A 15587-nucleotide genomic window follows, 5' to 3' on the forward strand; every position below is an offset into this window, starting at 1 on the left:
CACCCAGAGGTGCCTCAGAAGACAAGCCCAGCAATCTGCTTCTAGCTTTGAAAACCTCATGGAGCAGTTCTACTCTTCATATTTGGAGTCATCATGAGTCGGACTTGACTCAATGGCAACTAACAACAACAACAGGTTAGACTTGATTTCATAGTAAATAGGAACCCATTGGATATTTTAAACTGGGAAGTCACATGATCAGATTCAAGTGGTAGGAAGATCACTCTACAGCAATGCGAAGGATAGACTGAAAGGAGAATTAGAGTAACAAAAACCAGCTATTGTAGTCTAGAAAATGAAAGCAGAAATCTAGTAATGGCAACAGAAATGGAAAGGAGAGACTCACTATGAAGCATATTGAAGAGGTAGAATACACAACAGTTAGTAAGAGTAATAATAACATGTGCAAGTAAAATTTTGCTGATGATAATTCAAAAATGGTTGCAGCATTATGTTGACAGGGAACTGCTAGAAATTCAAGCTGGATTCAGAAGAGGATGTGGAATGAGGGATGTCATTCCTGAAGTCAGATGGATCTTGGTTGAAAGTAAAGAATACCAGAAAGATTCTGACCTATATTTTATTGACTATGCAAAGGGATTTGACTGTGTGGATCATAACAAATTATGGATAACATTGCTAAGAATGGGAATTGCAGAACACTTAATTGTGCTCATGAGGAACCTGTACACAGACCAAGATGTTGTTGTTAGAACGGAACAAGGGGATATTGCATGGTTTAAAATCAGGAAAGGTGTGCATCAGGGCTGTATCCTTTCACCATACTTATTTGATCTGTATGGTGAGCAAATAATCTGAGAAGCTGGACTATATGAAGAAGAATACAGCGTCAGGATTGGAGGAAGACTAATTAACAACCTGCAATATGCAGATGACACAACCTTTCTTGTTGAAAGTGAAGAGGAAGTGAAGCACTTATTGATGAAGATCTGAGTCTGTAGCCTGCATCATGGACTACACCTCAACATAAAGAAAACAAAAGTCATCACAACTAGACCAATAAGCAACATCACAATAAATGGAGAAAAGATTGAAGTTGTCAGGGGTTTTATTTTATTTGGATCCACAATCAATGCTCATGAAAGCAACCATCAAGAAATCTGACATCATATTGCACTGGGCAAATCTGCTGCAAAAGACACCTTTAAAGTGTTAAAGAGCAAAGATGTCACTTTGACAACTAAGGTGTGCCTGACACAAGACATGGTATTTTCAATAGCCTCAATTGCATGTAAAGGCTGGAAAATGAATAAGGGAGACTGCAAAGAATTGATTGAATTGTGATGTTGGCGATGAATATTGAATGTACCATGGACTGCTAGAAGAATCAAGAAATCTGTCTTGGAGGAAGTTCAGCTGGGAATGCTCCACAGAAGCAAGAATGGCCCCACTTTGTCTCTTGTATTTTAATCATGTTGTCAGAAGGGACCAGTCCCTGGAGAAGGATATCATGCTTGGTAAAGTAGAGGGTCAGTGAAAAAGGGGAAGACCCCCAAGGAGATGGACTGACACAGTGGCTGTGATGATGGACTCTAGTAAGATGATGATTGTGAGGATGGCACAGGGCTGGACAATGTTTCATTCTGTTGTACATAGGGTAGCAGAGATGGAACCAACCAATGGCACCTAACAACAGCAACAACAAGACCAGAACAGGTAAAAGTAAGGTGATTTATGAATTGTCATCTAATCAATCTGTATGCATTTAATGAACACCTACAGTGTGGGGAACACTATGTGAAAGACATCAGTATGCAAAGTGGTGAAGGCAATGATGTTGTAATGCCCAGAAGGGAAACACATTCATTTAAAGGCCTACCTTCTATGGGCTGTAGTCAGAGCAAGGCACTCCATAAGTATTCTTAGAGAACAATAGTCCGGCATGATTCCTGATTCTTGTTTTCCAGATGAAAGAAGTGGGCCTTAAGGTGGTTCAGAAACTTACCCAAGGTCACATAGATAGATAGCTAGCTGTCCAAGACAGGATGCAAACCAACGTCTATCTTATTGTGGTTGCTGTGGAGTTGATCCCAATTCATGGGGACCTCATGTATGTCAGAATAGAAGTGTGCTCTATAGGGTTTTGAATAGCTGATTTTTCAGAAGTAGATCACCAGGCCTTTCTTCTAAGACTGCTGTGGGTGGACTCAAACCTTCAACCTTCCAGTTAACAGCCAAGTGCGTTAACCATTTGCATCACCCAGGTATTCCCTTGCCTTACCGCAAAGCCCTTCTTTTTCACTACACCATGCTTTACATCAGGCTATCTTCTAACTTACCTTTGGGATCAGTGGTCAAAACATGTCAGATTTTAGGCATCATCTCTCCCCTCTGGCCTCCTTCTTCTCTGTGAGACTTTTCATAACCTCTTTCTTTCTAGCCAACACATGATCTTGACATTGAACTTATGCTCCCTTGGTGGGGCAGTTGGCATTTGAAGCCTTTTTTGCTGAAAGCCTTCCTTAAAGTGTCACTCCTCGTCAAGGAGATCTGGGAGAAAAATATGCAGAGGCGGTGCTCACCTCACTTTCCTCCCAAAGCCCCCCTACACACACACACACGCACACACGCACACACACTCAGACTATCATGGGCTCACTGACATCAACACCAGAAGCTCTAAGAAGTTCACCCACATTAGCACCAGGATTGGAAATCAAAGGTAGCTATTTTTGGACCCAACTTCAATCGCTTTCCCTTGGAACCTCCTCAAGGCCAAAAGAGCAAATAATTTAATATGATTAGATTGAAACAATCCCAGAAATCGGTCTGTTTATACACCTTGGCACCATTTTTGACAAGGGTATGAGAGTAATCAAAATAAATGGGCTTTGCCGAGCGAGTGTGAAGTGTTCCATTTACTCGGCCTGGAATGCCAACCCTGGGCCAGTAGACAAAGACTCCTTGCTGAGAACTAACTGAGTTGGAAAACCCTGAGTGGGCAGGAATGGAAAACACCTCCACCCCCACCTTCTCTCAGTGGCTTTGGGTTTGACTTGTGGGCAGCCTGGGTCTGACCTCTGAGCTGCTCATGAGGTCTGGGCAGTGTAAGCAGTTGCCCCCTGAGAGGTATTTTTCTGCCTTTTCTACTCACGGTGATTGTACGTCCACTGTCCTCTCAGATCTCTGCTCCTTTATGCTCTCTCCCTCCAGTGCCACTGGGTACACACAAGCTTTGGAAAGAACAAAAGGGACCCTTATTTTTCACTCCTCCTGCAGATGCCTCAGCTCTCAGCTCCACGTCCTGGGCCAGGACCACTGTGAGCCTTTCTCATCTTTGAGATCTCCTTGACGAGGAGTGACACTTTAAGGAAGGCTTTCAGCAAAGAAGGCTTCAACCACTCTCTCTTTCAATCCATGCCTCCAGGAGGTACTAGCCTCCTCTGCTGAAAGCCAAGCTCCCATCTACTCTATTAGTGGATCTATCCACTCAAGCCCAGGAGAAGGATAAAGTCTGAAATCCTGGCAGCCTTGGACACCAGAGTTACATCTAGACATCCTGTCACATGTGTGACCTGGGTCCCCTGATTCTCCAAGCCTTCTATTCCCCCCATCAGAACCAGAACTTCAGACTTACCAGCTCTCTCACAGTTCCCCGGATGTGCTTTGCCTTTGCCATGTCAAAACAGTCCCTGTTTTGTTTTGGAAAGCGTTTTAAAATATAGTAAACCCATAAGGAATCATAATAAAACACCCATTTGTATGTGCTGTAAGAATGTCCATGTATATAGTAGAGCTGACAAGAGGCAAGGTTGTGGTGGCTTCTTGGCCACAGCCAGTTACCCTGAAGGAGTGAGTAGTTGGACCTGTGGGCTTGGGACCATAGTTTCGGGGGACATCAACCTCAACTGGTATAACATACTACACAAAAACATTGTTCCACATCTTACTTTGGTGAGTAACAACTGGAGTCTTAAAAGCTTGCAAATGGCCATCTAGATGCAATGAGGAGTCCTCTTCATCAAGAGCAAAGAAGAATGAAGCAAACCAAAGACATATGGAAACAATTAGTCCAAGGGACTAGTAGACCAGGTAACCCTCAGCCTATATGATCATGAAACAAGAAGAACTAGATGGTGTCCAGCTACCACTGTCAACCATTCAGAGGCGTTTGGTGCAAGAGTTCCTGAATAGAATGGGAGAACAATGTGGAACAAAACTCAAAATCATGGGGGAAAAAAAGATCAAGTTTGCTGGTCTGTTAGAGCCTGGAGTGACCCCTGAGACTACGGCCCCTAGTTACTCTCAGGGTCTGGGACTGAACTCACTCCCATAGCTTCTAGTCAAATGATAGACAAACATATAGGGTGGACATTTACATCAAGTAGATACACTACTTGTAGTGATTAACTGGGGGAGAACAGATGGGCAGTGTTTGCACAGGTAAATAGCTCAGGGGGTAGGAGTGCAAGAGAGGGAAAGACAGAGGGAAGTAGTAGCTACGGGGAGGAAGTGGGAAGAGAGCTGTTACATTGTAGGGAATTTCAGTCAATGTCATGAAACAAACTGTGTATGAACTTCTGTGTGGAAAATGAATTGCTCTGTAAATATTCACCCAAACGACAGTAAAAATTAAAAAAAAAAAAAAAAAGAGAGAGAGAGAATTATACTAAAACATCCCATACCCACAAATTTATGTTTACTTCCAGTCTTCTTCTTAAAAGATAGACATCTCTACAGAGGAAGTTCCAATTAAGCCATTTTCTTCTCTTCCTTTCTTTCCAAAAGCAAACATCATTCCTGTGGTTCATTTCTTAAGCTTCCACATACATCTGTGTACAGACAGAATCCATTATCAATATCTTATACATGCCTATACAAGTTGAATTACTTTGTGTATTTGCAATATGCATTTCTGAAGACATATGCACACATGTGGTCTAAAATTTAAGATACAAAAGGGTATAGAGAGAGGTAAGGAAGTCTTCCTCCCACCCTGTTCCTTATATAGCCTTTCCAGAGGCAACACTGTCCAAGAATCTTTATCTGGAATTTTCTTTTGGCCAGACTCTTACTACTCCTTCAGACCTGATCCTCATTTGTCCCACACATGCCTCCACCCTGAGAACTTTCCTTTAGTACCACAGCTGAGTCTCTCATCCCTCTTATGTATTCTCACCTCACCCTGTGTCTCCTAGATGCTCCCGTCCCAGCCCATATCATGCTTACTCATAGCCCAGCCCCAGTCCTGGCACAGGAGAAGGGCTGATATCTAAGTCTGATATAGAAACACTGACCATTTCATAGTCCACCCACAACTCCTCCAGACCTCTCCCAAGCTGCTAACAGAACGCTTTTTGACACTGGCTTTGAACCTATTTGCCAAAAGCCATTCACTAGTCTTAGCAAATTGCTCTGCAGACACTATCCCTGAGTATATCTCATATCCAAATGGCATATGTCTGTATCTGTGCCATCATTAAATCTGAACCAAACGTTAATTTAAACTGTATAAGGTTCTTGAGTGCTACCTGGAGTAAGTAATGGAATCATTGTTGAGTTGTTAGTAGTGCTGCTGCTGCCACCACCACCCAGGTATGAGCAAGCAGCATTGTAGCGGGAGTGTGTGGGAGTCTTTCCTAGAAGGACGACTTTGGGCATAAAAATGCCCAAGAGAAGTTGTGAGGGTGAATCCCCTCCCACAATAGCCTCTTATCTTCTGAACTGAGAGTGAGGGAGAGAGACAGACATGCAGAGACACAGAGAGAAAGAGATTGGCTTTCCACTTTAGACTTGACAAAGCAGAATTTGGTAGCATTACTACATGACTCCTTTAGCTAATGAAAATTGTTACCCACTTCAATGCAATAATCTTTTTTTAAGAAAAAAAAATGTTTGTGGCAAAATAAATATAATAAAACATTTACCACTTCAAGTATTTTTATGTGTATAATTCAGTGATATTAATAACGTTCCCCATGTTATACAGCCATCATCACTATTGGCTTCCAAATTTTTTCATTACCTTAAATGGAAATTCCATACCTTTTAAGCACCATGTCCTCCCATGTTGTCCCCCCTCCTACCTGCCCCTGGTAACCACTAATAAACTTTGGCCCCTCAATATTTGCCTATTCTACATATTTCATATAAATGGAATCACATAATATTTATCCTTTTGTGTCTGACTTATTTCATGCAGCAAAATGTTCTCAAGCTTCATCCACATGATAGCATGTATCAGAACTTCACTTCTCTTTATGGCTGAATAATATTCCATTGTATGCATGTGTCACATTTGCCCATTCATCTGTTGATGGATACTTGGATCGTTTCCACATTTTGGCAATTGTGAATAATGCTGCAATGCAGCAAACTTTTAATGAGCATCTGCTATATGCCAGGCACTGTGACACATCCTCTCATCTAGTCCTCACAACAACCTGAGAAATAGGTATTATTATTATTATTATTATTATTATTATTTATTGCCAGAGCTAGTATAGCTTAAAGGGTCGGGCCTAATCACTTCCTGTCTATAAATATTCACTTCCTTCCCGGGGATGAACAATTTTGGATATCATTCAATTAGGCTCACTCAGCTTTGTTCTCCCTTCTATTTTTTTTAGTAATTTACCCTCCAATCCCCTCCCACCTTTGGTAGCCATACAATAATGTTTCTTTTTTATGTGAAAACCTTTTTTGACTTTTGACTCATATAATACTTGTCCTTTTGTGACTGCCTGATGTTACTCAGCATAGTGTCCTCTGGGTTCATCCACATTATGAGATATTTTGCAGATTCATTGTTATTCTTTAACATTGTGCAGCAGAAGGCTGGGGGTTCAAACCCACCAGCCACTCTTCGGAAGGAATGTTTGGCAATCTACTTCTGTAGTGCTACTGCCTCAGAAACCCAAGGAGGGGTCTTTATGAGTCAGGTCTGACTTGATGGCACATAACAACAACAAAAGCAGCAGCAGTCCATTGTATGTACCATTGTTTGCTTATCCATTCATCCATTGATGGGCATTTAGGTTGTTTCCATCTTTTTGCTATTGTGAATAACGCTGCAATGAACATGGGTGTGCATATATCTATTCATGTCATGGCTCTTATTTCTATAGGATATATACCTAGTAGTGGGTTTGCTGGATCACATGGTATCTCTATTTCCAACTTATTAAGGAAATGCCATCCTATTTCCCCCAGTGGTTGTACCATTTTATAGTCCCACTAGCAGTATATTACAGTTCCAGTCTCTCCACACACTCACCAGCATTTCTTTTTTCCTGTTTCTTTAAAGTTTGCTATTAATGCTGGGATGAGATGATGTCTCACTGTTGTTATGATTTGCATCTATCTAATGGCTAATGATCATGAGTATTTCTTCATATGTTTGTTGGCCACCTGAATTTCTTCTTTGGTAAAGTGTCTGTTCATATCCTTTGCCCATTTTTCAATTGGATTATTTATCTTCTGTTGGGTGTTCTCCCTTCTGATAACAACACTTCAATTTTTCCATTTGGACACTCTTCTGCCAGCTCACTGTCCACATGCATTGGGTGAGAGTGAGTCCCTTCCCAGGTTCAATGTTATGACCCAGGCTCATCAGTTCAGAACCTCTCCCTTCCTTGGACAGAGAGACAGGTTCAGGGATGCACACATGGGGCTGTTGTCAGCTAGTGGGGCCTCTACTGGTGACACTAACTGATGACAGCTCCATGTGTGTATTGCTGAACCCATCTCTCTGTCCAAGGAAAGGAGATATTCTGACAGGAGCTCTGGTGGCGTAGTGCCTAAGGCGTTTGACTGCTGTTCAAACCCACCAGCCACTTCTCAGAAGGAAGATTGGGCAATCTACTTCCACAATGATACTGCCTTGGAAGCGCAAGGAGGGGTCACTATGAGTTAGATATGACTCAATGGCAATGTTTTTTGTTTTTTTTTTTCTACTGGTGACACTTGTTGGAGCTGTTGCAAAGTAGGTAGAAAGACTATTAGCCACTGGATGTATGTGAATAGAGGACACCATAGGAGAGAACCACCACTGAGGAAGCCAAGACAAGAGAGGAAAAGAAGGAAACCAATTCCTGTAGACAGCCATGCCTGAAGACAGAGCTTTGCGTGTATTTCTCAATTATAAACCAGTAAACCTGTTGCTGTCAAGTTGATGCCAATTCATGACAACTCCATGTGTGTTAGAGTACAACTGTGCTCCATAGGGTTTTCAATGGCTGATTTTTTAGGAGTAGATTGCCAGGTCTTTATACGAGGTGCCTCTGGGGGCCTCAAACCTCCAAATTTTCTATTAGCAGACAAGTGTGTGCAATATCCAGGGACTCCAATTAGGACAGCAGTCAGTTCTCCTCTTCTTCCAAAGCCAGTTTAAATTGAGTTCAGTGGTTCCAAACCAAAAGACACCTGACTAAGAGTGAGCACACCTACCTCTCAGGTGTTTGTGAGTCTATGCATTAAGGCAATACACCATGATTGTATTCTGGTAGCTACTTCAAAAGTTTCATTTCTATTCTGTTCCATTTGCAGATTAAGCACAGGCTCTGGAGTCAGCCTGCCTGGGTTCCAACCCTCTATTAACAGCAGCATAACCCCGGGGAGAGCTACATTACCTCTTGTTATCTCTGTTGCTTCATCAGTATAATGGGAATACAATCTCATCTTCTTCAAAAGGTTATTGTGAATGTTAAACGCATCAATACACATAAAGTGCATTTATAATAGTTTCTTGCACAAGGTAAATGCTCAGTATATGTTGGCATTTATTATCATTACCTGGGGTGAGAATTCAAGCCCCTTACCTCAAAGCCTGAGTTTCTTCCTAAGAGTGTGTCAGTGTCTCATGTTGGGCCAATCCATGTAGCATGAGCAGATCTGCCATCACTCTTTCTCTGTGAACTGGAAGCCAAACGGCTTGTTCAGCTGATCTTTTTTTTTTCTTTTTTTAAACTTTTTGTTGTGATTTTGGTGGAATTTTACAAAGCTGATTCGTTTTACATTCATCAGCTGATATTCTTTCCGCTGAGCTGTTGATTGTGGAAATCAGCCAGTGACTGGCTAAAGCACTGGTTACCTTCTGCTTCCTTCGAATGCTCTGCTCCGAGGAGCCTGAGACCCTACCAGACCACCTTGCTTCTCCAAATGACTCTTCTCTGCAGAAAACCATTTCAAATTCCCCTCTCCACCAAAAGGCACCACATTTAATACCTATGTGGCTAGCTACTGAAGAAAAGATAAATATTTTACAAAGCCCTTTCTAATAAAAAATAAATAAAATAGGGAAAATAACTTCTCACTTAGTGAGTGCCCAGGTCCCCAGGTGGTACAAACAATTGACAACTACTAAGCTAAATGTTGACAGTTCAAACCCATCCAGTGGCACAACCAAAGGAAGTCCTGACGATTTGCTTACATTATGATTACAGTCAAGAAAAGCCATGGAGCTCAGTTCTACTCTTCATAGAGTGTCCATGAGTCAGAATTGATTCAATAGCAATGGATTTGTTTGTTTGTTTGTTTGTTTTCCCCTGTGTCTAAGACATCGAATCCTCACATTCAAAGTTTCACAGGCATAACTTTTTTTTTTTTTAATTTTATTTTGATTTGGGTGAAGATTTACAGAGTAAATTCACTTTTCATACAGCAATTCACATATACTTTGTCTCATGTCATTGACCAAAATTTACAATGCAACAGCTCCCCTCCCATTTCCTCCCCATAGTTACCTCTTCCCAGTGTCCATCCTTCCATACTCTTCTGCGCCCTGAGCTGTCTCCCTGTGCATAAGCAGCCCTTCCTTCTCCCATGATTGTTCTCTCCATGGTGTGTGTCTACTTGAGGTAAATGTTTAACTCACTTGCCTGTTCTTTGTTTGGCTGGAAACCACAGGTGTGGGTTCAATCCCAGACACAGGCATAACTTTGAATGCCAAATTCAGAACCTCTTTCCTAATTTGATCCTCCTTAATCTTCTTGGTCCTGGTGAGACCTTGGGATTCAAAAGAAGATAGGCAGCTGTCCCTAGCAGGACCAGAGCCTTGTTGGAAAGGTGGGCCACAAGTTCAGGCTTTATGTATATAAGTATGCTAGGCAAACAGCCCCACAAACCTGTCAGCCATTCTAAACAGGCTGTGGAGGCGGTAACCTAACCTCCCTTGGACTGGAGTTCACACTTGGGTTGGATATTTATGCTGGTCCCAAATGTCACCATGCAAAAGTTTATGAAACATGAGCCGACAAAATCATATATTGTACTTGCGAAGGTCTGCCACTAGCTCACCTTAGAAATTACCCCACACAAAAATGACTGAGTCAGCTTTCTGGTTCATCCCTGGAGGAAGGAGCCTGGAGTTTGAGGTAGGTCTGAACATATGAAGTGACGGGAGGAGGTGAGCAATTTCGTGGTGAATCTGATTAATGTAGACAGCTGGGGGCACAAGTCAGCCTCTGCCTAATGAGTAGCAAGGACACAATGAATATGAAATGGACATTGTACTTGGACCCCTCCTTGCGTGTTTCTTCCAAAGAGCTCGTAGGGTTTTCTTTACCATTCCGAATCCCATGGTGTGCTTACAACAGTTTCATTATCATTATCATCATTACTTATGATTAAAATGGCTACCAATATCTAAGACCCTTCCATGCTCCAGGCCCAGGGCTTGGCAATTTGCACACATAATTTTCAATGGCACCAGGCAAGGGAAGACTGTTCTCCAGTCTATGGATAAGAAAAGGGGGGTCAACACACATTGTGAGTTGGCAATGAGCTGGTAATAGAATGCAGGTGTATCTTTTTTTTTTTTTAATGTGTTTTTATTTTACTTTTTAATAATAGTAATATATGAACAAGGGTTTTTTTGTTGTTTTTGCTTTTAAGCACAAAAGAATGTGTCTTCCTCTGATTTCTGGCTTTTCTTCCAAAAATATTCTATGCCTACAGCATAAGAATATTGGGAACTCTGGTGGTGTAGTACCTACGGCACTTGACTGCTAACCAGAAGACTGGTAGTTCAAACCCACCAGCCACTCCCCAGAAGGAAGGTTGGGCAATCTACTTCCGTAGTGAAGTAGAGTGAAGTAGCCTTGGAAATCCAAGGAGAGGTTGCTATGGGTTGAACCCAACTCCACAGCAATGGTTGCATTTTGCATTTTTACAGCAGCAGATAGATAGCACCCATCAAGTTTACTCATGGAGAACTGGTAACAACAAAATGAAACATTGCCTAGCCCTGTGCCATCCTCACAATTGCCAGCATATTTGGGTCCATCTTTATGGCTGTTGTACCTACCTATCTCACCAAGGGTGCCCCATGCCATTGTTGGCACTATACCTCACCAAAAATGATGTCCTTTTCCAGCGATTGATCCCTCCAGGCAACGTGTCCAAAGCAAGCAAATTAGACAATGCTGTATTGTGATCCTTAAAGTTTTCATTGCCTGATTCTCAGTAAATCACCAGGTCTTTCTTCTCACACCAGCAACAGTATGTGAGGATGCATGTATGCATATATCACCCCCTTTATGCAAATGGCAGCATTCTTTGCAAACTATTCTACCTTTTGCATTTTAAAACACTTTTCATTATGGCAACTTGCCAAATATGTACAATAGTAGACAGAATATGAATGAACTCCTGTGGGTCCATCTGTCAGCTTCAACAAACATCCATTTGTGGTCAATCCGCTATATCTTATGCCTCCCTCTATTTCCTTTCTTTCCCACCCTCTCTACCTCTGACTATTTTGAAGAAACTACCAGCATCATATTACTTTAACTGTAAATAGTTCAATTTTATCTCTAGAAGATAACAAGTTTTTAAAGCATACACACAATGATACTATACACACAAAAAGAGTTCTTCTTAAAATAGATGTTTCGCAAAAGAGGACATTCAGATGGTCAGCAAACACATGAAGAGATGCTCAATGTCATTAGCCATCAGAGAGATGCAAATCAAAACCACAATGAAATACTATTTCACTCCCACTAGAATGGCTAAGATTAAAATAATAATATTAATAATAACAAATGTTGGTAAGAATGTGGGGAAATTGAAACCCTATCTATTGCTGCTGGGGATGCAAAATGATACATATGCTTTGGAAAACAGTGAGACAGGTCCTCAAAAAACTAAAAATAAAACTTTCATTAAAAAATTAATAATAATAATAACTCACTGCTGTCAAGTCAAATCCAATTCATAGCGACCCCTCCTTGGGTTCATGAGGTGGCATCACTATAGAAGTAGATTGCCCAACCTTCTTTCCAAGGAGTGGCTTGTGGGTTTGAACCACCAGCCTTCTGGCTAGCAGTCAAATGCCTTAGACACTACGCCACCAGAGCTCTACCATATGACCCAGAAATTCACTCCTTGGTATATACTCAAAAGATCTGAAAGCAGTTACTCAAACAGATACTTAAACCAATATTCTTTGCAGCACTATTCACAATAGCTAAAAGGTAAGAAACAACCTAAATGTACCCCTCGGTGGATGAATGGATAAACAAAATGTGACACATATATACAATGGAATACTACTCAGCCAGTAAGAGTAATGTAGTCTTGATACATGCTACCATATGGAGCTTGAAGACATTACACTGAGCAAAATTAATCACAAAAGGAGAAATATTGTATAACCTCACTTATATGAAAAGATAAGAACAGGAAAATGAATAGAGATTAAAGTTTATTAGTGGTTACCAGGTGTAGGAGGGAGGGGGAATGGGAGGGGCTACTGCTTATGGAGTACTGAGTTTCAGTGTATGGGGATGGAGAAATCACATTGATTAAGGGTAAGATTGCACAACCAATAGATGTAATTTCTGCCTATAAGTTGTATACCTGTAAAAAGTTGAATTAGCAAAAGTTGTTATATACACACACACATACACACAGCAATGACAGAGAGAAAAAGAGAGAGAGAGTACCTGCTAAGGCTGCTTGTATACAACAAAACACATCACAGTATCTGGTTCCTTTGGAGGTTTAGGGTCATCATTTCATAGGAAATCATAGTTAATTGACCAAATAAGGTGTTAAATGCTTCTGTTCTACCTCCTAGTTCAGTGCGTAGTGCCTGGGGTCTTAAAAGCTTGAAATTGACCATCCAAAATACAGCAATTGATCTCTATTCCCCTGAAGCAACCGAGGAAGATGGAAAGTCAGGAATAGGAGAAGGAAATAGAATAGGTGGCTAATCAGCTCCATGAACATCTGCCACCTCTGCCATGAAACCAGAAGAACTGGATGGTGCCCAGCTACCATAACTGAACACTTTGACCAAAGACTCTATAGAAGAATTCTGATCAAAAGGGAGGAAATGCAGAACAGAATTTCAAATTCTCATGGAATCCAGCCTTTCTGGAGCCAAGGAGGCTTGATGAACTCCTGTAACTATTGCTCTGAGATGATCTTTAAAGCTTAAGATGAAAATATCCCCTAAGGTCTTCTTAAAACCAAACAACAGTTTTGCTTAACTAGTAAAGAATGTCTGCCTTGAGAACTGTGCACTTTTAAGATCTATTTATATGGGATCAAATTAACAACAGCAACTTGACACATTAGATAGGAACCTTAGGGGTAGTGAATTTATGTCAGTAGGGGAGGAACAACTCAGAAAAGGAGGGTGAGAATGATTGTGCAACTTGAAGAATGTCATCAACGTCATTGAATTGTACATGTGAAAACTGTTGGAGTATGTTCTGCTGTGTGTGTGTGTGTGTGTGTGTGTAACTTTTTATTGTGATTTGGGTGAAATTTTACAAAGCAAATCTGTTTTACATTCAACAGTTTATGCACATTCTGTTTGCTATGTATATTCTTGACAACAACGAACATAAATTATAAAAATAAATAAATAAAAGAAGCCCTTAGTGTGTCTTGAAGACCATGCTTGAGCCCACACACTCACATAAAATCAGCTGGTCCACAAGGTGCCACGTAGGACCAACTGCCTGTTCATTGGCATTTAGGTGTGATCAGTCTTCTGCTATTAATGAATTAAATCACATGAAATGATCAATATTTGATCATTTGTGACCTACAAAACTGACAATGTCATTTTGATACCATCTAATGAGTCAGATGCGACTCAACTGCAGTGAGTGAATATAGGTAATGTTGCAATGAGTTCCAATGTACATATCTCATATAGGAGTTTGGTTATAGGATACATGCCTAAAAGTGGAATTTCTGGATACTGACTGTCCTATGAGGAGCCTGGCTGGCACAAGCATTTTGCAATCAGCTGCTAACAACAGTTTGAACCCATCCAGTGGCTCTGTAGAAGAAAGGTGTAGTGATCACCTTCCATAATGATTACAGTGAAGAAAACTCTGTGGAGCAGTACTACTCAGAAACATATGGGATCATCATGAGTCTGGGGGTGGTGACTTGATGGCCTGTAACAACAATAGCTTTCCTACTGAGGACTTGGATCACCAAGAAACAAAACCAAACAAAATTTCCAGCAGTCTTTGCCCTGGCCCAATCTACCTGCCACCAAACTCTCCCCATGTCTGGCCAATCAGCCTATGTGATCATTTCTACAGGACAAATCTGATCATGTCACTACCCTGCTTGAAGCTGTCCATGGCTCCCCATTACTCTGAGAATATAAATCTTATCTCCTTTATCTGACATTCAAAGACTTGCACAATCTGGCCCAACCTGTCTTCCTAGCCTACTCCAGTCACTTCCCTGTATTTCTGCTATACCAGTTGACTCACAATTACTCAAATAAACCAACCCTTCTCTAAAATTTCTATGTCTTTGCCCAGGCTATTCCCTCTGCTTTAAGGCCCTTCCCCTACTCCATGGACGGCAAACTCCTATTCAGCCTTCAAGACTCCATTGCTCCCACTTCTATGAAACCTGCTCTGAATCTTCCAGAGTCAGACACACTGCCCTCTATTAAATTAAACAATGTGATGCATTTAGCAAATCTGCTGCAAAAGACCTCTTTACAGTGTTAAGGAAAAAGATGTCACTTTGAAGACTAAGGTGTGCCTGACCCAAGCATGTAACTCTATGTTCAAGAAATGACTCTACAGTTTTAGGTTTGCATGTCTCCAATATTCAGTAACGCATCTCTGTGTCTGCCAGGCAATAGATCAAGATCTGTATATCTTGTATTCAATGAGAAAACTGTGGAAATGTCATTGCACTGTTCTTTTAGAGACCCATAGGGTCAATTATTGAGAATATCACCATTCCCTCAGGGTTAGCTCCTGCACTGTGCTTAATTAGGCAATGAAGTTGCAAATGAGTGCTCATGATATGATTCTATTATGTACTACTACACATGTATAAAATTTACCACTCATCTGTCAGTTTGTCATACTGTGGTGGCGGCTTGTGTGTTGCTGTGATACTGGAAGCGATGCCACTGGCATTTCAAATACCAGCAGAGTCAACCATGGTGGACAGGTTTCAGGAGAGCTTCCAGTCTAAGACAGGGTAGGAAGAATGACATCAACATACATGGAAGCAGTAGTCAAGAAATTAAACACGTCAATTGATGCAGAAAAGGCATTTGATAAAATCCAACACCCATTTCTGATCAAAACTCTCAGCAAAATCGGAGTAGAAGGGACATTCCTCAACAT

Source organism: Orycteropus afer, unplaced genomic scaffold (genome assembly GCF_000298275.1).
Source record: "Orycteropus afer afer isolate SDZICR_OR568_19922 unplaced genomic scaffold, OryAfe1.0 scaffold00306, whole genome shotgun sequence".
NCBI classification, from domain to species: Eukaryota; Metazoa; Chordata; class Mammalia; order Tubulidentata; family Orycteropodidae; genus Orycteropus; species Orycteropus afer.